Source organism: Protopterus annectens, chromosome 10.part0 (assembly GCF_019279795.1).
Source record: "Protopterus annectens isolate FY-2018-M chromosome 10.part0, PAN1.0, whole genome shotgun sequence".
Classification (NCBI taxonomy): Eukaryota; Metazoa; Chordata; order Ceratodontiformes; family Protopteridae; genus Protopterus; species Protopterus annectens.
Window position 1 is genome coordinate 1,305,149,703 of NC_056744.1, and position 26,404 is coordinate 1,305,176,106.

A 26,404-nucleotide genomic window follows, 5' to 3' on the forward strand; every position below is an offset into this window, starting at 1 on the left:
GTACTTCAGTTGGGAAAAGGGCATATACCTTTTACTTGCCTTATAGTACTTTACACAGTGCCAGTACTTCATTCAGTGAAATGAGATTCGGTGAAATGAGTTTTCAGTAATTTGAACTTTCAGCGATTTGGTCAGGGTGAATTGAAATTCAGTGAAATGAGCTTTCAATGAAACAAAGTAGACCCATATATATATATATATATATATATATATATATATATATATATATATATATATATATATATATATACACACACACACACACATATATGTATGTATGTATGTATGTGTATATATATATATATATATATATATATATATATATATATATATATATATATACACACACACACACACACATATGTATATACACATACACACAAAACTCATTCAGCCTTATCATCACCACCGCAAAATATTTTATGTTGGAGTATGCAATGAAATGTAATCAGGAAACCAAACAAAAAATAGGCAATTTTTTTATTTAAAATTGTAATTTATTTTATTTAACGAAAATCTAGTAATCATTGCAAGAAGGAGGTAAAAAATCATTTTGGAACAAGACAAATCAGGTTTTATTCAGCACATGATGTTCATTAATTAACTTCTTTAGTATCAGAAATCTGTTTCAAGCAGGCACAAGAACGTCCACTCCTCACCATCTGCTGTAGAGAATTGAATGTGCTCCGTGTGTAAATCAGATCCTGCAAACTATGTGCAGAAAGGTCTTCTCTTGAATTTAAACAATGCACTGGAAACTTGAAAAAACACTGCAAGAGATCATAAAAACAAGAATCAATTTCCATCTGTGTAGCTGTATTACTAGAACAATTTTATTAGCTCATCTAAAAAAAATTATGCCTGGATATGAACAGATACATTTCTTTGAAAAAACTGCACACAAAATAGCACAGTTAAGCATACATAATCGCATTTTTTTAAAATTCTCTTTTAAAGAAACTAGGAAAAGAAGATTCGGAGAAGCATTCTTCACACAGGTATTTACCTCTTGAGAAGTAAAAGCCATTTAAATTTCATTTAAAAAGTTAGTAGCAACAGAAAAACAGGCAAGAAATTAACTAATATTACTTTATATGTAATCTGATACTGTTTTTCTACTTAAATATTTTCTGATGTTACAGATGGGATGACTAAGTATCTGTATATGAAAAGTATCTATCTGCACATTTCTGAATGAAAAGCTCCTCACTCTGACTCTTTTGAGGGCTGTATTTTCAAAATGGAATTTCCACAACCATCAAGGCCTTTCAAATAATGACAAAACAAATACCATTCAAAAAACACTGTACAAGTTCCTCCTGCAGAACCATGACAGTTCATCATATCGTTACGTGCAACTAAGCAGTAGCTTTTATATGAGAGAGTTGAGAAGTTAAGCTCTATGTATATTAACAGAACATACCAAGTACAAAATATAGAAACACCTATTAACGTAGGAGTTACAAACATTATAGATCTATTAACGCTTGCCCTTTGGGTCTCGACAATATTACTGGTGGATTTTTCCACAGAATCACATACAGCCTTCTGAAACTCAATCGATACCCTTGAAATAAGTTCACAAAAAGTTATCTCCGACATAACATTGCACTTCTGCCCATCATGCAACACCTTATCTCAGGACAACGTTATAAGCATAATAATACTGATATACAATCACTAAAAGCAATTCTTTAGGTGAATAATTGAGCCTACTCTCTAATGAATTCAACAAATCTGACTACTGTAGTCCAGTACAGATATCTTCTAGATATGTAATCACCAAAGTTGGTGACTGTGGTACACTCCCCTTTTGACCATGGCAATTTAGCGATTATGGTGCTCTGACTTTCTTCTGTGGGAAGTTTATTCCACAGGTGTGGCAGATACTTTATAATAAAGATGTTTTCTTTCTAAACAGGAACAAAACTCGTGAAAAATGAGAAGCAACTAAGAACAATATCCAAACACACCCGTGGAGACAATAATTCAACTGCTGCAAAAAGATGGTAAAAGCAGGTTTAATTCCCAAACGAATCCTTTAGCACAGAGAAAAAACACAGTGGAGACAAGCGCTTTCGCCTGGACAATTCCAGGCTTTATCAAGTCAGAGTAGAGAGTACTCTGACTTGATAAAGCCTGGAATTGTCCAGGCGAAAGCGCTTGTCTCCACTGTGTTTTTTCTCTGTGCTAAAGGATTCGTTTGGGAATTAAACCTGCTTTTACCATCTTTTTGCAGCAGTTGAATTATTGTCTCCACGGATGTTTTCTTTCTAATTATTAATGAAACCTCAGATCCCTGACAAAGACTTTCTCCCCCAGGATACATCCTACGACTAGACTGTCCAAAGAAAAAAGGTGGAGTTGTTGCCATTGTACTACTCTAACCATTTCACTGTTACTCCTCTAATCCTACTCCTTCATTCTTACCAGCTGAACTCCTGACTGCCAACCTTAAACTCAATAACAAAACAATAACTGTAGCAGCTATCTATATAACCCACCCTCCCAGGGATAACATCACTCTACTTGAATATATACTCTCTTGGTTTACTCAAAAATTACCTAATGAAACCATTCTCCTGGGAGACACTAACAAACTGGCTATCCCTCTCCTCAGACAGGCCTAGCTCATGTATTAATTTGAACGGTTTATCACAACTAATCTCTACTCCTACCCATACTAATAAGCCATCCAACTCCAGCTCTCTTATTGACTGGATATTAGTCTCAGATCCATGCAAATATCACCATCCAGGAACTGTCCCAGACTCTCAAGTGACCACTCTCCAATTAAAGTTCTAAGCTTCTCACCACACTACACTAGACAACACAAGTATATTGAATGCCGTACTTCCATTCTGATACTTTTAACAACCTCCTCTCAGCAATAAATTGGCCCTTCCTAACCCACTTACTGCTGGAAGAGGCAGTACTTAAATTCAACTCGATATTCCTAAACATTCTCAACTCCCTTGCCCCTTATGCAAGTTAAGAGTTAAATCAATTACATTCCCCTGGCTTGCGTAAACTATTCACTCCCTTATGCAAACGAGAAATAAGGCATGGAAAACTTGGTCTGAAACTAAGCTCCTCACCTATTTACAAAACTACAATGAGCTCTGCAACCTTAGCAAAAAAACACATCAACAAAAAGACAAAAGGAAGTTCTACAACAACCCACCAACCTCTCACATATCCAACCCAAAGAAATTCCAGCACTCTATAAACTAAATATTGCATCCAGGTAAGCCCCTCATCTCCTAACCCCTGGCCCAATAATATTCCCCAAGAAACAGCATTCATCTTTAACCCCTACTTCACTGACTCCATTAGTAAAACAATAAATCCTACCAACTCTGACACCAATGCTGTCAACCCTTCTGACCTTCCCACCACCTCTAAATCCACAAATAATTTCTCTCTGAAACCCATATCTGCCAGCTACATAAAATCCTTACTTCTCAAACTGAAACCCTACTGCCCCCTCTGTTGATAACATACCTCCACTCTTCCTTCAGATAGGGTCAAACTCTCTAGCCCTTCCTGTCTCCATACTGATCAACCATTTTATCACTGAATCCCAAGTTCCCTTAATCTGAAAACAATTCTTTACCTTACCCATATACAAAGGAGGCAATTCCACAGAAATTTTCAACTTCAGACCAATAGCAATTTTATCACCTCTCTCTAAATATTAGAAAAATGCATGCACAAACAAATCCTGGATTACCTATTATAAGTTACTACTATTACTACTCACCCCCCCACAACACTGCTTTCACCCAAATCATAGCACATCCATAGCGCTTCAATCCTTTAACACCACCATTTCTCTGGCTAGTTAGTGATAAGCTAGTGCCATGTCTGTTTCTTGATCTCTCTAAAGCATTGAACACAGTCTCCCATCCCCCTGTTGTTTGCCAATCTCTCTGACCTTAATTTTTCCACTTCAACCATTTACTGGTTTTCCAGCTATCTCAATGACTGATAACAATATGTAAAATAGCTGTCTACACTGTCCACGCCCCTTTCTAGGAGGTCCCCAAGGATCAATTCTTGGTCCGTTACTCTTCAACATCTTTACTAATTTACTCTATAATTCCTGCCCACAATCATCTCTTGTGTAATATGCAGATAGCTACAGTCATCACCATCGCTAATACCCTGACTGATCTAAGACCATTACCCAAAAATCCTTCATATCCATCAAAAACTGGTTCTCTAAGAATCAGTTAATACTAAATCCTAAAAAACTAAACTCTTGCTTTTTCTACCAAAAAACAAAACCACTTTTCTACAAATCTACTTTCTCTAGTTCACCTCACAACAACACACCTATTACAGCTGAATCAAACACTAAGCTTCTCGGGGTTATAATAGATGACCAACTCAAATTTGACCTCCATGTTCACAACTGCATCAAAAAAAAAAAAAAAAAAACACCAAAATCTTGGTCTTCTTTACAGAAAAAAAAATTCCTGCCAAACAAAGCCAAAATCTCCCTCTCATGTCTACCTCCACCCAAGTCTACTTTACAGCTCACAAATCCTCATCAACCTTCAAAATTCTCTTAAAACGAGAAACTACCTACAATAAAGTTGTCAGATTCGCTGCAAATCAAACCTATAAATCTCACCGCCATCTTTCTCTTAAGAGCTTGAACAGGCTAGAATTTCGCCAATTACTACCACCTCAGCTTCAGATCATTCATTCCTCCCTGTATCTGTTCTCCTTCTGTCCCAAAATCTCACTTGTCTCTCTCTATACCCCTCCCAGGACTCCACGAAGCATAGACCAAAATTTACTTCAAATCTACAAATGTAAAAGCAAAACAGGACAAAACCTTTATAGCTACACCCCTGCCCACTCTTGGAACAAACTTCCGCTAGACATTAGTTATAGTAAGCAATCAAAACAATTCAAAACTGCTACCAAAAACTTCCTAAAAAATACTTGGACCTGCCACTGCACATACCTTCTTTAACTGTCTACCTCACCTCCTCAACTGTCTCCTACCTAACTCCCACTCCTTTTTCTCTTCCTTAACAACTGCAACTGTGAATCCTACTTGTTGCTAGCTTAGACTACCCGTACTGTCTACTCTATGTTTAGTCTATCTTCCTATATTGCTACATCCTTAGTGACTGTATTCTTGATAAGACTATACAAGTTTGTATATAACCTTGGTGCCTTTACATTATTAGTTATAAACTGTAAACTTTGTATTAACTTTTTAATACTGTACTGTAGTTCTCATATATGTTAACTGTGGAGCTTTTCTCCCTGGGCCTCCATTGAAAAAGGGTGATGCCTCAGCTGGACTAACCCAGTCAACAAATATCGAATAAATAAACAAACACTACTAATATTCATAAAAGGCTTTTCATTCTCATTTGCCCTTCCAGCTCTACACTGTAGGCAGATGTTTTTAAACAAGAAGGGATGTAACATTGATTTGTATACAAGGCATAAGTCCTCTATAAATAGTATATTTGCAAATGGAGTAAACTGATGACTATCAATGTTTTGGGGTAGGTCATGTTTGCCAACCATTGACATTCCCTATCAAGAAACTTTGCAATTTCTCAGCCTGCTCAAAATGCTTGATTTTTGGAAAACCACTGTAATATACTTAAGAAAACTCCCTTGTTGGACTGTTAGACATTTTGTTAAGTGTAGAATATGAACAGTCAAAGCATGTGTTTGAGGAAATTGAGTATGTGACAGTCTGTATGTAGTCAAATGTATTATGTACTATGAACTCTGAGCAACGAGAAAATGCTGAAAAGCAAGAGTCTGCCTGAAAGCAGGAAATGTGCCTTTTATGGAAATGCATCCGATTTTCTTTCTTTGCCCAGAGATATGATGATGTGAGTTGCCTCATGTTTACGGGTAAATCTTTAATTGGTTAATTGCCCCGCATAATGGTCTAATTGGTTCATTTCTCTATTTTTGTATTGTCAGCAATATCACCAGTATATAAGCTTGTGTATTCCTTTGTTCTGGGAGTCTCCCTGGTGCTTTCCATGAGGCTCCCACACGTGTGTACTGTAGATAATAAAAAACACTGAAAGAGAGAAAGAACTGTATCTGTCTTCATTCTTAAAGTATTCTGAAACGTAACATAATTATTCCATAAAATAGCTTTTAATAATTTGTAACCACAGTGGAAAGCGTTGTTGAAATTTATCATGAATTCAGCTTGCCATTATCACAGACCTTAAGACATTTTATTTTGCTATTAGTTTTAAGTACTTGTCCTTCTATTAATTAACTGAATGGAACTTATTTATTTTCAAAGCTAATGACAGCTTTATATTCAGCATAAAAAGTGTGATATCACCATTAAACAGGTGTAAATTCTATCCAACCCATCTTTTAGTAAAGATGCATCTGTTGGAGATTTAACTTCACTGTTGCCAAACAAAGAGGTATCTGCTTATTTTGTTTTCCGTTTCTCCCAACTTTGACTTTGAAGACAAACTTCCAAAGAGAAGTGGACCAGGAATATAGTCCTATGACAGCACTGCTACATCAAACACAAGGTCTCCCACCTTAACCTACTGTGTTTTGATGCAATCAGTTTTTATCCCGTGAATAAATGAAACATTTACATGCATTCTGCATAATTTATCAGAAACGTTCACATGACAGACTGCATCTAAACCCTTGGACAGATCCAGGCAGGCCATCTACAAAGTCAGAGCCTCATCTCTGGCCCTTGTTACTTTTTCAAATAAAGCAACACAAATTCAAAAACAGGAACTATCCTTGATAAATAAATGCTGGTCCTAAACAGGGAGAAGGAAACCACATAAGTATTTCTGAACTAGTTTCATAACGATTTTCTCCAAGACTTTCCATACCATGCCTGTCAAGCTGATTAGCCTACAATTTGAGGCATATGAGGTAAACCCTTCTTTTTCTCACGTGTGTGGAATCGTTACTGTAGAGCACCAGAGTTTTGATACATATTCAATCATTGCCTTGTCTGTACTCTGTTGCACTCCAAGTACCTGCAGTTTTGCATTCCTGTCCCTAACATTTTCTGAAGTTCCTGTTCAGTCTGCTTGTAGCCACATCAACAATCAACAAAACTGGTGAATGGAGATGATGTAATCCATCACCCGTCTGAACAGCAGTGGACTCCGTGCTGAGCCCTGATGTACACCTACTTCCACTGCGAATGCCTCTGGAAGTTTGAATACTGTTTGTACTTTTCTCATTGGGTCCCTACCTACAGCCTATACTAATTCTACCAATGTCCCAGGAACTGTCCAAATCATTTTTCTTGGGACTTGTCATATGCTTTCCCAGCTCGACTTTTTCCTCATCTCCAGTTTTTTCACTATATTTCATTGCAAACATTAGGTCAGTTGTACTGCACCCTGATCTGAATTTAAACTGCTTGCCTCCCATCTTACTTTCTGCTTCTCTATGTATTCATTTTTCAATCATCTTCTTCAGCAATTTCATGCAGTGTGAAAGGAGCTTGATATCTCTGTAATGCATGCAATTGTGACAATCTCCTTTAGTGCACTCAGGCACTAAAAATGCTTATTCTGCTGTCATCTGGGATACAACTCTCCCTTGATACCAGGATGAGTACCCTGTCATCAGGGATACAACTCTCCCTTGATACCAGGATGAGTACCCTCAAAAGCCATGTCTTAACTAAAACCCTAGCAGCTCAATCATATCTGCAGTGACTTGATTTGCTTCTGATACTTTCTATTAATGCATCTCCTTAGTGCATTTGTAAAAATTATGGGTGCCCTTTCATTTTTCTTTACAGCTTCTGTATTTTTCAGAGACGTCTTGAAGTACTGCTTTCGTCTGCCCTAGAGATTGTTGCAGGCACCCCTTATGAATAATGTCTTCTATCTTCTTTACCTAGCTGCCATTGCCTTGCAACTTGATGGGCCTTTGTTATATCGTCACTTTCTAGAAGACAGTAGAGTTTATCCCATGCCTTCTTTTACCACTATGTTACCTCTAGATGTGACAAATGATTTAACATACAGAGTGTGGTCCAGATTCAATAAACTCTGAGTAGTTCCACACAGAGCCTACATGGAGTGTTTTTCCATATGAGACACTGCTAATCACACCATGAAGATTAATGTTGTGCGACACTCATAAGCAAGGTTTTGGGTCTCACACAAATGTTGCTGGCCGCAAAACCTGTAGTCTGAATGTAGATTGTACCACCCAACTTTATAGTGCAAGAAATCTGGACAAACACTAAATTAATGGGGGATAAAGGACCAAAAATAGGGAGACATTTGCTACATTGTTCTGATAACTGCAGAAAGTAGGTAGAATAATAGGATTTGTGTTGGCATACATTTTCTGAAGGATATGAAGTATGAAAGTGAAATGTATGCCACTATGCATTGACTTCAATCTTCACTGATTTCCCAGTAAACCACACAGCCCAAAAATATGATGCAAACATCTGGACATTCAGCAAATATCTGGACAGTCACCCTTTTGTTGAGGCTAATGTCTGCATAATGCACCGCATGGCACAAACATGTTTGGCTGTGCTCACCTGGTTTGTGCAAAGAGCAACAATGCACAAACTGGAGGAATGGACCACCCAAGGCTGCAGACAGACCCACACAGTCACAAACATAAAATGGATACATTCACTTAATACTACTGGCTATTGTGCAAACAAGGTAAGTGGCACTGGGTAAGATTAACAGCAAGAACTTTACAATAACCACTAAGATAGGGCATATCATGTCACTAATCCCATGGCAACACGTGTTAAGTGTAGGTCTGGAGTGCAGATGGTACAGGGTTCTAGTACAGGGTGTGCAAATTTTGTTTTACTGGTGTGAGACTGCAGATTAAAGCAATGAAGTGCAACATACACAACTGTTTTCTCAACCTTCTTGTGGTAATAGCTGTAAGTGATGGATAACCGTAGACATGGTCCATTTGACTAGCATATTTATACAAGTGCCTGTATTCCCAATCTTGTAACTGCAGTGCTTGCCACTGTTGCACATCACTTAACATCGTGCAAGCATGGTGCCTGGGAGTGTACAACTTTGTCTACTGGGTCTGCATGATGGTATGCGATATGCAATGTTTTCAAATGGTGCAAAAGCAAAATGTGCACACACTCAGTAAGTGCAAGATGTGCAATAAGTGGGAAGACATGAGGATATAAATTGCAATTGGTGGGAAATGCTCATTCTACATTGAGCTTGAGCTATGGCAGGCATGAGAGGAGTTGCTGGTGAGGGTTTGTGCTTTTGGGTGTAGAAGTAGGGTGTCCAGTAGTCCAAGTTTTTTGTTGGACTCTTTGTTAAGGAGCATGGGCCCCGGTTGCTGCAGTGGGACTATTCAGGCTCAGAATACAAGTCTGAAGCCTGGAATAGTATTGCCAGGGCTTTGACCAGCGCTACAGGTATCTCTCACACTGGTGAGCAATGCTGACACCACTTTGATTACCTCTGGAGGAGGAAGTGGGATACCCTCGAACACTGGATTAGGGAATTTAGTACAGTAATAATTTAGCAGCATTAAAAGTTAAGGACCACTTATTTGATAATTAATACAGTTGTATCAAATTGAACATGCATATTTAAACTGTAAAAGGAAAGCATGCATGCAATAATCTGTAGAAGAAAATAACAGAACAGTGTTAGAGAGTAGTCATCGGTTGTGGGTTCAAAAACCACACCTCCCAAATACACAATACTGTTAGGATTTCATTATTGCAATGTAACTTCATACCTCTATACCAGTGGCGCAAATGGCCTGCTGTAAACTGTAATCAGTATTATTGGAATATTCATATGTGCAATATATGCACACATCGAGGACTTGTGGCTGCAATCTGTACTACAGTGTGTCACTGTTATGAACAAGATAGTTTTAAAAGTAATGAAGAAATTTGTTTGTAGTGTTAAAAGATAACAGAATAAAGTCATATTGTATCAATGTTTTGTATGTCACATATGAAGTTACTAATGTTCTCCCTTTTTCGCTCTAACCCCAACCTTTTTCTCTCTCTCACCCCCCCCCCACAGCACAGTGGGGTAGGCCTGTCCCATGGGATATTCCTGCCCCCAACTCCACCAGCTACAGCACCGCTGCCCAGCACATATGATGTACAACCTGGTAGCACACCCCCACCACCTCTGTACTACCCAGACCCCCTCAGGTAGTTCTGCCCTGGAGGATAGGCCTGTGGCTTCCAGATCCGGAAACAGTGGCAGAGGTCATGAGTTTATCACCCAACAGGAACTGCAAGGGATGGTGGTAGGATTGTGGGCCACATTGTGGGTGCATGCTTATGCCGGATGGAGCGTCTGCTCTCCATCCTTGTTCAGACTAAACGTAGGAGACACACACATCAGGCACTACAGCCAGCGGTGGAGTGAAGTGACAGTGATGACGGTCAACTGGGTGAGCACTGGATTCTCACTGTCAACTGCCTCGACATGCATGGGATCTGGATTTCCCACCCTCTCCCAAACCATGGTGTCCATCCACCTCTTGTGTCTTTCACTGTCCCAGACTCTTCTTGTTTGCCTTGTCTGTCTGCAATTGCTTCCTCACCTGCCCAACTTACCTCACCCAGACATTCCTATATCCCTTCCCCAACATCCCCCCCCTCTCAAAAAAAAAATTAAATAAATAAAAATAGTCATCCCATACATAGCTCTGCCATAAATAGTTGCACACCCCCACTACCACTGTCAGCAATGACTGCTATACAAGGGTGTACACAAACGACCTCTATAAACACCTATACAAATGTGCAGACTCGGCTGAACCCGAACGGTGCCAAACAAGGTCCTCAAAAAAGCAAGCCACCCTGGAGGGCATCAAGCATAAATAGGTTATACAGCAAGTGGAAGAAACTAATTTCTAACAACAGCGAACTAACTCAGTGGAGGATGGACACCCTCAACAGCTTGAAAAAGCAAATTAGCTATCTTTAAAGTCCTCTAAAGCCACATGTGAAGCTAAACTAGCATTCCTAGCTAAAGACAATCAGGAGCCATTCTTCAGCTATGTCAGAAATATAAAAGGGAAGGGCCAGCTTTGTGCTGAACTAGTAGTGGACAGTACCACTCATACTGACCCTGAAGACATTGCCAACCAGCAGACAGATTTGCGGCAAACTTCACACCCTCTGTCCCCACCACACATACCTCAAAATATACCTGTCACCACAGTCCATACCTCTCAACCTGGAAACATCAAAAATCTGGAGAAGGCCCATTAAAAATACAAATCTGTACGCTGAGTAACATAAAATTTGCATACATACTTATGTAACCCCGCCCACTCTGATGGCATTGTGGGATACCAACTTTCAAATGCAAACTGAAAAACACCCAAAATATGCCACCAGAGTCCCCCTGCAGCCATTCCAATGTCCCATTACCTGGCTTAGGCTATTTTGCCCCATTTACCACAAACACTAATGTGCATACTGCTTTACTTCTACAATGATTTGGATTTTATTTTTACATTTTATAGCACACTGAACAAACACTAAGACATCTGCTAAACAAAGCAATACTGTCTCACAATGAAAATAGACTTGGCTGCATTAAAATGTTTCTGCCCTTGAAACTCACATTCATTTAATGAAACAAAATTCATAAGCAATGACGACAAAACTGCCCAATTCAGAACATTTCCATCATATGTCTACTTCAACACACACAAACTATATATATATATATATATATATATATATATATATATATATATATATACATATATATATATAAAATAAATGGTATCACAAAAACTTTTATTCTATCAATTTTCTAAGGTTATAAACTCAGTATTTGAAGTCTGAAATTCAAATGCCTGTCATTATTCAGTGAATTCAATCCTTCAGTGATTTGCCACAAAAATACAAAAAAAAAAACCACAACAAAAATATGACGCATGGACACTGCTTGCATAAATATACCTTCATACACTGCTTGCATAAATATACCTTCACAGTCTGCAATGTCATCCTAGTCGCACCAAAATGGTGACTGTTAATAAGTATGATAGCAAGACCAGAGGAGAAAATTCTGGAGGTTTGCAGGGGGGGGGGTTGACGGAGCAAGTGAACAGACAGGAGAAAGAGATACAGGAAGCCTGTGAATTAAAGCAATTAGAGATATAGGTGGCCTAAGGTTGGAGTGGAATATGAAGGAGAACTTGGAAGTGGGGGAGAAGGATAGAGTATGGAGGATGGAGCAAGGAGTAGAGGGAAAGTAGTGCAGTTGGCAGAGGTCCGTGACGATCAGGACACTTGCTTAGTTGTTAATAACTGGTACAGAGTAACTTAGGGTGAACATACAGGTTGGAGAGGTTAACTGTTGCTGGGAAGGCTGTTTTGGCCAGGTGATATCAGATGTTAAGGTGCTTGAATAGAATGCTAGAGCACTTGAATTACAGTTAGTTTTGCCAGGTTTTGAACCTAAAAAAATATGGAAGGGAGAAAGACAGAGTATGCAGGAGGAGCAGGTTATAGTTGCTGAAGAAAGGCAGAAAGGGATGAGTGGAGAAAAGGAGGTTGGAAACAACAGGTATGTGGAGATTAGGTAGTGCTACGGGTTATAAAGGCTACAGCAAAGGCAGGTAGTGAAGCAAGTGGAGATAAGGAAGGAGAGTTGCAGATTTAGAGGAGGAAGGCCCTGGAGGACTGTTAGTAAGATGAGAGGAAGGTATAAGTGCTAAAGAGCAGAAAATTCAGCTAGACTAAAGATGGGCACACAGTATTTAAAACAGTGCAAACAAGTACAAAAAAAATCAAACACCGATATCATTAAAAACATGGTTAAAACAACTTGTACATATTAGGAATTGTATAGGCAGCGCTAGTGAGACAATGCAGTCCTAGAGAGCAGTGAACTAATCAAACGCCAACAAGTTATCCCAACACAGTGGTTTCATAAGGTATAGTGGCAGAATGCTACAAGGTTACTAACCCCTCAGATGTTTCACAAGAAGTTTTGATGAAACTGTAAACTGGGGACAAAGCAGCTGGGAGAGAGCTAGGTGTAGCCGCTGATTACCGGGGACAGTAACAATAAGCGTTAAGCATATGTTAGTAAATACAAGCTATAGACCTACACACACACACACACACACACACACACACACACACACACACACACACACACACACACACACACGCACACACACACACACACACACACACACACACACAAACTTTAAGTCTATCCTCAAATCCCTCAGCTATTTTGCTTCTCACCACCTCCTCTGAAGTGTAGACTGCTCTTTCAGAGAAGTGCTTGTTCACTGCTTTTTAAAATATGTCCCCTTTACCATATTAGGGTACCTTATCAGCCGCGTTCATTATTCTGACTTTAAATCCAGATTTCAGTACCTTATCTGCAAAAGCATTAAATCCATGGCTTACAAGGCAGTCGTTATCCCAGTACAGAAATCATGCTGGCTTACAAGGCAGTCGTCCTCTCAGACAGAAATCCTGCTTTAAGTAAGTTGTCCAGGGCTTATTCAAACAGACGTTCTAAGGCAGTCGTCCTCTCAGACAGAAATCCTGCTTTAAGTAAGTCATCCGCGGCTTAATAGCAATCCTACATTGATATTCAAACAGATGTGAGTCGCATGGCAATTACAGCAAACAGAAATCCTGAGCCTCGACTCCCAGTATTCAAATAGACGCTCGGCTTAATGCTGACGGAGTTGACGACATCATGCACGTGATGACGTCAGCTCTGAAAGCACGAATTCTAAAAGAATAGATTTAAAAAATCGGAAATAAAGGGTGCCACTCAGGAATCGTGGCACCCCATTATAGGACCCCCAAAAGTCGGTAAAAACCGAGTAATTCGGGACGGTTGGGAGGTCTGCACCAGTCTTCTACCTAGTATCTCCAAACAGCAAAGAGCAGTTCATAACTGCACTCTTCATAGCCAAAAACACATCCTCTACGGGACTGGATAATATCCCAGGCTGTCTACTAAATGGTCTGAAACAGGACCTAGCAGAACCAGTTGGCACTCTCTTCAATCTCAGTGTAAGCACTGGTTTTGACCCAGCAGAGTGGAAAACAGCAAAAGTAATTCCCTTGCACAAAAGGGAGCAATAAACTGTCCCTGGGAACTATAAACCCATAAGCCTAACCAGCCTTAACTGCAAGGCCATGGACAGAATCATCATGGACCTCATTAACAAAGATATAGCTGACCTTCAAACCCTTGACCCCACACAATAGATCATGCTTATTAAACCTGATGGACTTCTTCAAAAATGTCACCAAAGCCCTGGATGAAGGCAAAACACTACATACAGCCTACTTTTACTTAGACAAGTAATCCCCCCACACAATCCCCCACTCAGGCATCCTTGAGAAACTCACACAGCTGGGAATTAGGAGATTTGGGAACACAGGTGGATAGCAACTTTAATTTCAATCATTGTGTGTTCACAGCAGTAAGGACGCCTTCTATGGTGGACATCTCATAAGTCAGGGCATCACATCTAGAGCTAAGGATGTTATAACTTCCCTGTACACATCCCTCAGCATTTGATAGTATCCCACAATCATTGATAAAAAGAGTGCTTAAAAATGTATTAGATACACCCTACACTGATCAATTACATTACAGTGACCATGAAACAGTTGCAGACCACTTTGCAATTAAGCCATGAAAAAGAAGAAATTACTATCCCAGGGATAGAAATTCAAAGAGGGATATTCCAAGGTGACTCTCTGTCATCATTGCTATTCTGCCTTGTCCTTAACCCATTAAGCTGTCTACTTAACAGTTTAGGCCATGGCTATAATTTGGCTCCTAGAAAACAACAAAGTGTATAAAGACTTATCTTCTATGTGTTGATGATTTAAAACTGTACAGCTCATCAGATGAGAAACTGAACCAACTGCAACTTGTCAAAACTTTTTCAGATGATGTGTCATTTGGTCTTTATAAATGTGCAAAAGTAACCTTTAAAGCGAAAAAACTGCATTACCAGGAAAACATCAGTTTGGGACAAGAATGTGACATTACAGAACTTGAGCAAGAGGGAGTATATAAACATTTGAGAACTGGTGAAGGATCAACAATAAAAAGTGAATAAAACTTAATAACAATTACTTTAGAAGACTTCAATTAATCCTGAAAACAGCATTGACATCTAGGAACAAAATCCAAGCTATAAACCAGTTTGCTCTTCCTGTCCTAACTTACAGTTTTGGAGTGACTGACTGACCCCAAAACATGTTGGATAGATTACACAAGAAAACAAGAAGGATGCTTTATGCTCACCAAATGATTTATAAAAATCAGTGCATACCAGGATTACATATTCCCTGTTCCAAAGGAGGGATGGGCCTTCTTGAAATTGATTACATGTATAGATCTGCAATCGCGGGACTCCACACATATCTGCTGACCTCACAAGACCCAAACGTAGTGAAAGTTTTGAAACATGAGAATAAATCTAAGATGATTTCTCTGCTTAATCCAGCAGAAGCATATCTGCGTCAAGCAGGAATGGAAATCAAACCAGAAGTAGATAAAAATCAGGCAGCAACTGATTGTGCCAAAAAAACAAAAGGAAAAATATAAGGTGAAGGACCAGATGAGAAGGCAAGAAATGTGGAAAATGCATAAATATTGTTGCAAGTATAGAAAACATCTGAAAGAACCTCATATTGATCAGGATCAAATGCAGGAATGGTTAAGGAGAGGCAAATTCAAACCAAGGGATGAAAGATTAATATTGGCAGCCCACGATAGTGTGCTACGTTCATGCTGGTTTACAAAGCCCATTGAACATGTGGGAGAGAAAGACAAATGTAGGTTTTGTAAAACTGAATTGAAAACAGTTGCACACCTCGTTGCTGGCTGTGATACACTACTGGAAGGAGGACTGTATACTGAAAGGCATAATAATGTGGCAAGACTGTTGCACTGGTGGTTGTTCAAACATTAAGGTACTGAAGTGGCTCAAAAACACTAGAAACATGAGCCACAAAGCATCATAGAAAATGATTAAGTTTACATCACATGGGATTACCCATAGGTTCATAGGTAGATACTAGGCTATCTGCCCTAGGGCATTTATAAGCCTAGCCAGAGTGCGTTTGGCTTTCACCTCCTTTCCTCTGTATAGTAGGTCACAGAGGATAGCCCTTTAAAAAGAAGTTATGTACTCACCATAATGTTCCATCTGAGTAGGTACTTCATTTGTCTGCAACCTGTGGGTATCGGATCCGACTTCGGACCCAAGCCGGCAGCTTACCAAGCTCCAAGATCCGAGCTCCTAGTTCCTCCCCCCTACCCATAATCCCCTGCTACCAACCACATTACCTCAGATCGTTTTTTTGCCTTACCAACCTGTAAACATGAACAATCAACTGCAAAGGTGATCAGAAAATCCCGAAAGGTTCGGGGAATGGCAGGGGGGGGTCGGTTGCAAACAAATGAAGTACCTACTCAGATGGAACGTTATGGTGAGTACATAACTTCTTTATCTGAAGTAGTTACTTCATTTGCTCTGCAACCTGTGGGACAGAGTCCCCAGCTACTTATAAGAACCTGGGTGGTCCTTATGGAAGGATATTCCGAAGCACCGCGGAGCCAAAAGAAGCCCTACTTCTAAAAATCACATCTAATTTATAATGAGAAATGAACGTATGAGAAGAGGACCAAGTAGCCGCTGAACATATGTCGTCCACTGGAACCCTAGACCAGAAGGCTGTTGAAGTGGCTACAGATCTTGTAGAATGAGCACGGATATTAACCGGGGCTGGTTTGCCAGACGATATATACCCCTGAATAATACACTGACGAATCCAATTTGCCACAGTAACTTTGGAAATGGCTTTACCTATGGCTGATTTTGCATACGAGACAAATAACTGGTCTGACTTGCGAAACTCTCTAGTCCTATGCAAGTAGAAACGCAGTTGTCTGTGTACATCCAGTTTGTGTAATGTGCATTCTCCCTTGTTCTGAAACGTGGGAAAAAACACCGGTAAATTTATTGATTGATTTATATTTGCTTCTGAAGCAACCTTAGGCAAGAAAGACGGGTTAGTCCTGAGGGACACTCTATCTTTGTGAAAGATAAGGTAAGGAGGCTTCATACACAAGGCTTGTAATTCTGAAACCCTTTTGGCCGAAGTAATGGCCACTAAAAAGGCTGTTTTCCATGACAAGAATTTCAACGGAATTCAGGCCGCAGGTTCGAAAGGTGGACTTGTTAAGGCTTGCAAGACTAGAGTGAGGTCCTATGGGGGAACCACAGACTTTATTGGTGGATTTAGAAGGAAGATGCCTCGTAAGAAGGTTTTGCACAACTTTGTAGATGCTAAGGAACCTATGCCATCACCCACATGAAAATGGGAGATGGCCGCCAATTGTACCTTAAACGTAGAAGCGCTTGCTCCCTGATGAAAGATTAATGAGAGGAAGTCTAGGATGGTCGGGATAGGGACAGTAAATGGGTCCAAGCCCTTATCTTCTGCCCAAATGGAAAAACGTTTCCACTTACTGTTGTAAAGTTTTTTGGTAGATGGCTTATGAGCCGCAACCAGAATGGCCTTAACGGGAGATGAGATACCGGGAGTCCTAGCCATTAATGGAACTGGATCAGCCAAGCCGCAAGCTTGAGGCTGACCAGGTTGGGCACTGGGCAATCCGCGGGATGAGAAATCAGTTCTGGACTGGGATCCAGAATCCACGGAGGAGCCACACTGTGAGACCGCAGAAAGGGGAACCAGATCTGCCGAGGCCAGAATGGGGCTATGAGGATAACTCTGCTCCCTAATCAACTGGCTTTCTGAATGAACTTCATCATGGGAGGATAAGCATAAAGGAACCCGGGAGGCCAAGCATGGACCAGAGCATCTCTGGGGGTTTCCCCTCTGGGGGGAATTATTGTGAAGTACTTGCTGCATTTTGTGTTTAAAGGAGAAGCAAAAAGATCACAGCGAGGCTGACCCCATTTGTGGAAGACCTGTTTCGCAACAGATGGATTCAGAGACCACTCGTATGGAGTGAGTAGTATTAGCTTGTCCGCTAATATGTTGGATCGTCCCGGGATGTGCGTTGCTACCAGAAAGCGGTTGGTGGAGATTGCCCATTCCCAAACTCTCATGGCCTCTCGACACAGGGGGTAAGATCTGGTTCCTCACTGTTTGTTTATGTACCAGACTACAGACATGTTGTCCGTCTGGATCACAATAGCCCCTAGGGGAAGAAGGTCGTGGAGGGTTTGCAACGCCAAAAGCACCGCCCTCATCTCTAGGACATTGATATGCAATGCGGTCTCTAGGGGAGTCCACGTGCCTTGAACGGATCTGCCGGAACAATGCCCTCCCCACCCGAGGCGAGAAGCGTCCGTGGTCAACGTGGCTTCGACCGGGGGGAATCACAAAGGGCCTCCCTTCTCTGAGTTCCCGCGCATGCAACCACCAAAGAAGGGAGTCCCTGCAAACTCTGCTCAGCGGTATGGGCGTGTTCAACGGGTGGAGCAAGAGGGACCATTGGACTTGAAGGGTCCGCATTCGCAGGCGGGCATGGAGGGAAAGACTGATCGTGGCTGCCATAGATCCTAGTGCCCTCAGGACTAACTCCGCTGGAGGAGAAGGATTCCGTAGAAGGGCTAACACCTTATAAGACCAGCTGTTCAGTCTGACTGATGTTAGGGTAGCTCGAGAGATTCGAGTATCCAACATGGCCCCTATGAATTCCAGGGCTTGAGTGGGGCACAGGCAGGACTTCTGCAGGTTTACTGAAATGCCTAGGTTGTGGGCTAGAGTCAGTGCGTAATCTCTCGCTACTGAGAGCTGATGCCTGTTGATTGCGGTAAGGAGCCAGTCGTCTAGGTATGGGAAGACCTGAATGCCCTGAAGTCTCAGGTGGGCAGCAACCACCGCCATGACTTTGGTGAACACTCTGGGGGCTGAAGTGAGGCCGAATGGAAGAACCCTGAATTGATAATGACTGGCTCCGAGCCGGAAGTGGAGAAACCTCCTGGATCATCTGTCCATTAAAATGTGGTAGTACGCATCCTTGAGGTCTATGGAGCACATCCAGTCGTTCTCCCGCAAAAGGGGGAGGATAGATTGAAGAGTGACCATCCGGAACTTTTCCTTTGGTATAAACAGGTTCAGAGCGGAAAGGTCTAAGATGGGTCTGAGGTCCCCCGTTTTCTTTGGCACCAAAAAGAACCTTGAGTAATAACCCAATCCGGACTGATCTGGGGGGATGGGCTGGATGGCTCTTTTTTCTTAGCAGCTTTAAAATTTCTAAAGCCGCCTCCTCACTCTGATCGGGTGGGTACATCGGGGAGGTGTCTGATTTTGGGGGGAAGATTTAGGAAAGGAATGAAGTAACCTCTGGAAATAATACGGAGCACCCATCGATCCGTTGTAAGGGACTCCTAGTTTGACAGGTGCTCCGTCAACCGCCCCCCGACTGCCTCCAGAGAAGGACAGTCGGGCAAGCCCTCAGGGCTGTTGCGCGCATCTGTCTGAGAAAGGTTCTCTAGACCCGAATTTACGCGGCCCCCCCCCTCTGCCTCTGGGCCGGCGTCCACCTTGTCCTCCTCTGCCTCTAGAGGATGAGTGGTCCGCAGCTGGATGGGATTGCTGAGACTTGCGGAACCACAGCTTCTTTTGTCCCCTCTGATTCCTGGAGAAGGATCTTTGGGGACTAGAGAAGCGGACTCCGACGGCAGACAGCGTCTTCTCGTCCTTTTTGCTCTGGACCAGCGTATTGCGAACAGTCTTGCCGAAAAGAGCAGAACCATCAAAGGGGGCGTTCGTGAGGGACACCTTGAAGGGATCCGTGAAGTCGCAAAGACAAAGCCAGGCGTGACGTCGTAAGACGACCCCTGCTACGCTGGCTCTAGCGGCTCCCTCCGAAGCATGAGAGAGGAGCCGCAGAGACATATTGGAGATATATTTTAGAGTGGCCATTTGTGTCGTAAACACATTCCTGTCTCCGACCGACATGTACTCTGGGGGGGGCTGCAGCGTATTCCTTGATCAAGTCTCGCTGTAGCCTGATGGTATGTGCCATAAAGTTCAGTGCCCTTATAGAAAAGGTCGCTGAAGCAAACATCTGCTTCCCAATCCGGTCCAACACTCGAGATTCTTTATCTGGCAGGTGGACCGGAGAACTCTCCTGAGCGAGTTCTTTCTTGGTGGCCGCCGCCACCAACATGGCATCAACAGGGGATCCTTTGGCCCACAATTGCCTATCTGCGGGGGGGCTCAGTATTTTGTCGGGACACCTAGGTATTGGCTGCACGGTGTCGGGCTCCTTCCACGCCCTGGTGGTAATTAAGTCTACCAGGGGGTCGGCCGGAGGGGACACCCAAGAAGCAGATGGGCCTGCCTCAAACGCCTCCAGGAACACGGATTCATCAAGGGAAGGTTTTTGGGCAGACCACCCCCCCCCTCTAATACGCAACATTTCCATGATGTCTCCAAAGGAGACATCTTCAGGGGGTGACCTTGGGGAACCCTCCCTATCATCTAAGTCCGTGTCAGTGGTAATGGATTCGGGGGAGTCCAGGTGCCTCCTCTTACACCGACGTTTCTGAGGAACCTCCTCGGTGGGGCTATCCGAAGAGGGCTCGTCCACAGGTTGTTGTTCCTCAACAGGAACTAGCTGGAGGGCTTGGGCAGGCTGTCCCGATGGTCGGATGATGGAAGACAGACCCTCATACAGTGGGGGTACGGGTGGATCCACAGCCCGAACCGGGGATCTGGAGGATCTCAACAGTACCCTCTCCACTACCTCAAAAGCCGAAGGAGATTCACCCTCGCCAGCTTCTGAGAGCAATCTCCTCGGCTCCGAGGAAGGGATCGGGGTCGGAGCCGAAGCGCTCTGAACCCAACAGCTCTGAAGATACAACAACTCCCTTGGATCCGATGCTCAGCCCTCGGCTCCGAGAGCTCAGATCCGACAAGCTCGAGGGGATAGTCGGCGTCAAAGAGACCAGCGCTATCGGCACCAACAATTCCCTGGGTCCGAATGGGCACGGATCCGATAACTCCGAGATCCGAAAACGAGTCGGAGAAGGAGTGATCGGGGCAAACATGGGGGCCGCGCTCCCCCCCAGAGGGGGGGGCAAGAGCACCCCCATCTGCATTTGGGTCTGTAAGAACAGATGCATCATCCGATCCATATCCGCTTCGGAGATGCTTTTTGTTGACCTGGAAGAGGTAGTCGAGGCGGGCCGGGAGGGCCGCCTCAACGACCTTGAGGCAGACCGATCTTCCTCCTCCAGCTCTGGCGAGAAGCTAGGAGAACGGAGCCGAGAGGAGAAGGATCCGGATACCCCCAAAGGAGACTTAGTTGTTTTAGCTGGCGGAGCTGAGGGGTGAGACTCGGTCCGCCTTTTATGGGATCTATGTCCCTCCTTATCCTTGTGCCTCTTCTCCTTTGTTGAGGAGGCACTAGTTTCCCCAGAGCTCAAACCCGAAGTGGGAGGTTGAGTCCCGGGTAGAGCTGAGGGAACAGAGGGTGCCGAGGCCGCTGATGCAGCCGGAGCCGGAACAGGAGAGGAAGAAGAAGCTGACTCCTGGGGGAGCTTTCCCGCCAGAATCAGCTTGTTCTTCCTATCCCGAAGTGCACGAGGGTTAAAGGCCGCAAATATCTGGCAGGCCTCTGAGAGATGGGCTGCCCCCAGGCACAAAACGCACTGAGTGTAGCCATCAGCTTGGGAAAGTTTGTGGCCACACTCAGTACATTTGGAAAAAATGGCCTTAGGCCCTTCCGCCATGATGAAGCACTCACACACACACCCAAACGCTAAGGAGGGAGGGGGAGTGGCAAGAAACTAACTACTGTACAAGTAAAAATTTAGAAAACTAACATAAACAAGGGGGTAGAAGGTTTTACTACCACACACACTCGATTTCGAAGTTTTTGTTGAAAAAAGATTGAAAACGATCTCACCCAGCCAGGAGCTCTTCAAAAGTAAAGCTTCTTCAGCCGCGGCAAAAAACATTCTGAGGTAATGTGGTTGGTAGCAGGGGGTTATGGGTAGGGGGGAGGAGCTAGGAGCTCGGATCTTGGAGCTTGGTAAGCTGCCGGCTCGGATCCAAAGTCTGATCCGATACCCACAGGTTGCAGAGCAAATGAAGTAACTACTTCAGATGGTTAGTTTACTGTGCTTCTGTCCAGCAGGGACACAGAAGAGATCCCAGGGGTAAACTTACGATCTCCCATCCACTCGTCAAGATTTCTCTTGAAGAGGGTCAGTGAGGGGCTCTGCCTAACATGAATTGGGATTCTGTTCCAGAGTGAGGGGAGCCTCTGGGATATGAATCTGTCCCTCCAGCATGTCCTGTTTATTGCTGTGCTGAGGTTTAAGTCCCTGGAGCGTGTAGCTCCAAGGGATTTGGATTTCCTAAGGTGGAGCATGTCCATTAATTCTGGGTTAGACATTGCTTTGTACGTCAGGCATAGATCGCCTCTGAGTAGGCTGTAAGCAAGTGAGTAGAGCTGGTGTTTCTTTAGTCGAACTGCATAGGGCATCTCTTTGAGGCCCGTGATCCTCTTGGTGAGGTACTTTTGAGGTCTCCCCAGTTGCTGCAGGTGTCGGGTAAGGTACATCCCAAATGGGGCATTGTATTCAATTATCGGCCTGATGAGTGATGAGTAGAGAGGCACAATGACCTCTCTAGATCAAGATGTGAACCCTTTTGTGATTAGGTGGGCTATATAGAAGGTCTTTCTAACCACTTTGGCAATGTGATTGTCAAAGGAGAGATTACTATCTCCTTGGGTCCCCAAATCCCCAATTACTTCTTCTGTACTTAATGGATTACCTCCTATGTGGTAATTTGTGGGCACTTTGTTTTTCCCAAAGGGGATAACTATGCACTTTTTTGCATTTAGCTTGAGGCCATGGCTCTGGCACCAGGTATCCGTCTCTGTGAGACCCTTTTGGAGGATGCTTGTGTCAGCCGGAGAGTCGATTATGGCTCCCAGTTTGCAGTCATCTGCGAACTTGGTCAGCCATAGTCCTCCCGTGTTAGCCAGTACCTCAGTATATACCGAACAAGAGAGGTCCCACGACTGAGCCTTGTGGTTTAGAGTTGGATATGGCACCTGCAATTCTGACCATATGGGTTCTATCCCTGAGCCAGTTTGCAACCCATCTTGTGACATAGGGGTTGATATTTAAGCTGGTAAGCTTATTTATGATGCCCGAGTGGGGTATTGTGTCGAAGGCTTTTGCGTGGTCCAGGTAGGCTGTGTGTACTACCTTCCCATCATCTATGGCCTTGGTAACTGTTTCAAAGAAGTCAACTAGGTTTAAGAGGCAAGATCTGCCCTTAACAAAGCCAAATTGGGTAGGGTCCAGTGTCTGGAGGTTTCCAATGTCTTTGTTTATGAGTTCCATGATGATACACTCCATAGCTTTGCAGACCAGACTAGTCAGGATTATAGGGCGATAGTTCCTGGGGTCTGTTGTGGCACCACCTTTGTGGAGCGGGACCACTGTTGCTGTACGCCATTCTTTGGGTACATATCCTGTAGTAAGGCTGAGTTTGAACAGTGAATTTATGTGATGGTTCAGTTCTTCTTAGAGCTCGTGTAAGACGCAGCCCAGGACACCGTCCGGTCCCATTGATGCTGTGTTTTTTGCTTTGGAGAGGCAGCCTTCACCTGTGCATCTGTGATATCTGGGAAGCTACATTCTGTTGGGATAGACATTTGCTCTTTTGGGGGGAAGGGGGAGAGAAGTTTGCATTGAACCTGTCTGCCAGGATGTTGGCAATGTCTGTGGGTTCAGTGTACTTTTTGCCATTTTGTACTAACTCAAAGCATATCTGGGAGTTGCCACACAGATTCCTGACATAACTAAAGAAGGCCTTGTGATTATCCTTAGCGTCCTGGGCAATTTTTCTTTCGAAGCTGGCCTTTGATGATTTTATGAGGGATCGTAGTTTCTTGCTAGCACTGATCAGAGATGCCTTCCTTTTTTGGGATTTTGCTCTATCATGTAGTAGCTTCCTCCGTCTGTTGTATAGCTTATTTATGGCCGGGGTCCACCAGACAGGTCTCCTGCTTTTGGAGGAATGAGTCTTGGTTTTATTTGGAATAGCACGATCCATGCATTCCTGTAGGTGCTCACAGAATGTGTTTGAAAAGGATTCTGCGGTTCAGGCAGTATTTTCCACTGGCCCTGGGGCTTTGAAGGATTCCACCTCTGTTTTGAGAAGTGTAAAGTTTGCTTTTGAGAAATTTTTCACAGTGGTTTCCTTGGCTGGGGGTGGGGACGGGATATGGATGTCCAGTGAGATTAGTTTATGGTCTGATCTTACCAATGAGGGGTTTACCTCTGGTGTGGGACATAAAGTCCCCATGTTGGTGATGACCAGGTCCTATATGTTGTCCCCTCTTGTGGGAGTGGTGACCAGCTGTTCCATAGCGTTTGAGATTATAAATTCTAGGAACAGTTGGGCAAGGGTGTTTGGGCTTGAGTAATTTTCCCAATCAATGTTTAGGTAGTTGAAGTCACCCAATATTATGGTGTTTGGAGAGACCTTCATATTCTCCAATGTTTTCAGGAAAGCCGAGTGAGGTTCCTGAGATTGGGAGGGTGATCTGTAGCAGGCTACAAACTGAAAGGCAGTTTTGCCCACTGTTAGTTGCACGTGGATGGTCTCCGATGCTTCGTGCAGTGCCACTAACCTGGAGGTTTGGGTATCTTTGATGATGAATTACCAACAGTTCAAAAGAGAGATGCGAGAAAACTGGATATAGTGGTCCATGAAAAGAAGACTAAAGTAGCATTGCTCATTGAAATCACCACACCCAGTGACTAGTGTCTTGCGTACAGGGAGACACAAAGTCATAAAAGGATCTGCAGGCAGAAAGGACAGCAATGTGGAAGAAAGATACCCAGACAGTTCCAATAGTAGTAGGAAGAATGGGTCTTATAAAAAGACTCTACAATCATATTTAGATAGGTTACCAATACATGTAACCCCATACAAGTTGCAGGAGTCGTCATTACTGGACACACTGCGGGTGCTGTGAAGAGCACTTTTGGCTGACATCAAAGATTGAAACAATACTAATTTCATGAACTTTAATCATACTTTGACTTAGGAATGGGGTCCATTCCAGTCATGGTATTAAAAACCCAAAAGACAGAAAAATTAAATAAAACTGGGAATTAACCCATATGTCATTAGATGGGTAGCCAACTGGATCACTAACAGAGCACATACAGTCAAAGTTGGGGATTCCACCTTACCAGCAGACCAGTTAACACTGATGTACCACAAGGATCTGTGCTGGGTCCCTACTGTTTGAAATGTACTTCTCAGATGTCCAGGGGAAAATAGATGATCTGTGGCTTACCATGTTCGCCGATGTCTGCAAACTGGGTGCAATCACTGAGCCCCCCATGATACTGACATCCGACAAAAAGGGCTTACACAGACAAATGACTGGTGCCAAAGCCACAGACTCAAAATAAACACAAAATAATGCATTATCATCCCTTTCAACAAGGGGAAGTCCCTGCAAATTACAATATTAACAGTGCCCCCTTTTGCTCAAACCCTGTGGCAAGAGATTTGGGAACACAGGCTGATAGCAACTTTAACTTCAATCATCATGTGTCCACAGTGGTAAGGAAGCCTTCTATGGTGAACATCACAAGTCAGGGCATCACATCTAGAGCTAAGGATGTTATACCTCCTATGTATTCATCCCTCATCAGACAAGTAATAGAGTACAATGTTCTTCCTTCTGTATGTAGCTCACCAGATACCTGCAGCAGCTGGAGACACCTCAGAGGTTTCTCACCAAGAAAATTCAGGGCCTGCAAAATATGCCCTCCATGGATAGACTGAAGACTCTGTCACCCTAATCTGTATCTTAAGGGCTGCTGAGAAGTGACTTGTGCCTGGCCTACAGAGCAGTCGCAGACCCTGCTCTAATGGAAATGTTGCACATCCACAAGTCACAGGGGACAAGAGTCACTCAGTCTAGGGATCTTAACTTAGCCTGTGACATTAACAGGACATGCTGGAGAGACAGAAATGTTTCCCAGAGATTGCCTCTCCTCCAGAACAAACTCTCAATTCATGTACAACAGAGCTACTCAATGACTTTATTTAAGTGTAACTTAGACAACTGGATGGGAGACCGTAAATTTACCTTTTGTGTGTCACCTCTGTCTGTCTTGGATAAGGGCATTTGGTGTTGATTATAGACTTGCACTGCAAATATAGACCATACAACCTGGTCAATAAGGGAACAATGGTATAACACGGCTAGGCTTATAAAGGCCCTAGGGCCAATAGCCTAGTAACCTCCTATGAACCCAAGGTTATGTCTGCCTGGGCTCCAGGACAGTGTCTGATCCTATGCTGGTGTGATGG

At 43.1% G+C, this 26,404-nt stretch overlaps 1 protein-coding gene across 1 annotated transcript in view; it reads right to left on the reverse strand.

Moving 5' to 3' along the window:
• Window positions 1-466: 466 nt before the first annotated feature.
• The window catches only part of LOC122813583 (glucosidase 2 subunit beta-like), a 1,646,077-nt gene continuing 1,620,139 nt past the window's right edge, over window positions 467-26,404 (reverse strand). Inside the window, exon 10 of the mRNA XM_044085989.1 lies at window positions 467-770. The gene's annotated coding sequence lies outside the window, so the exon portion shown is untranslated. The remainder of the gene's footprint in view (window positions 771-26,404) is intronic.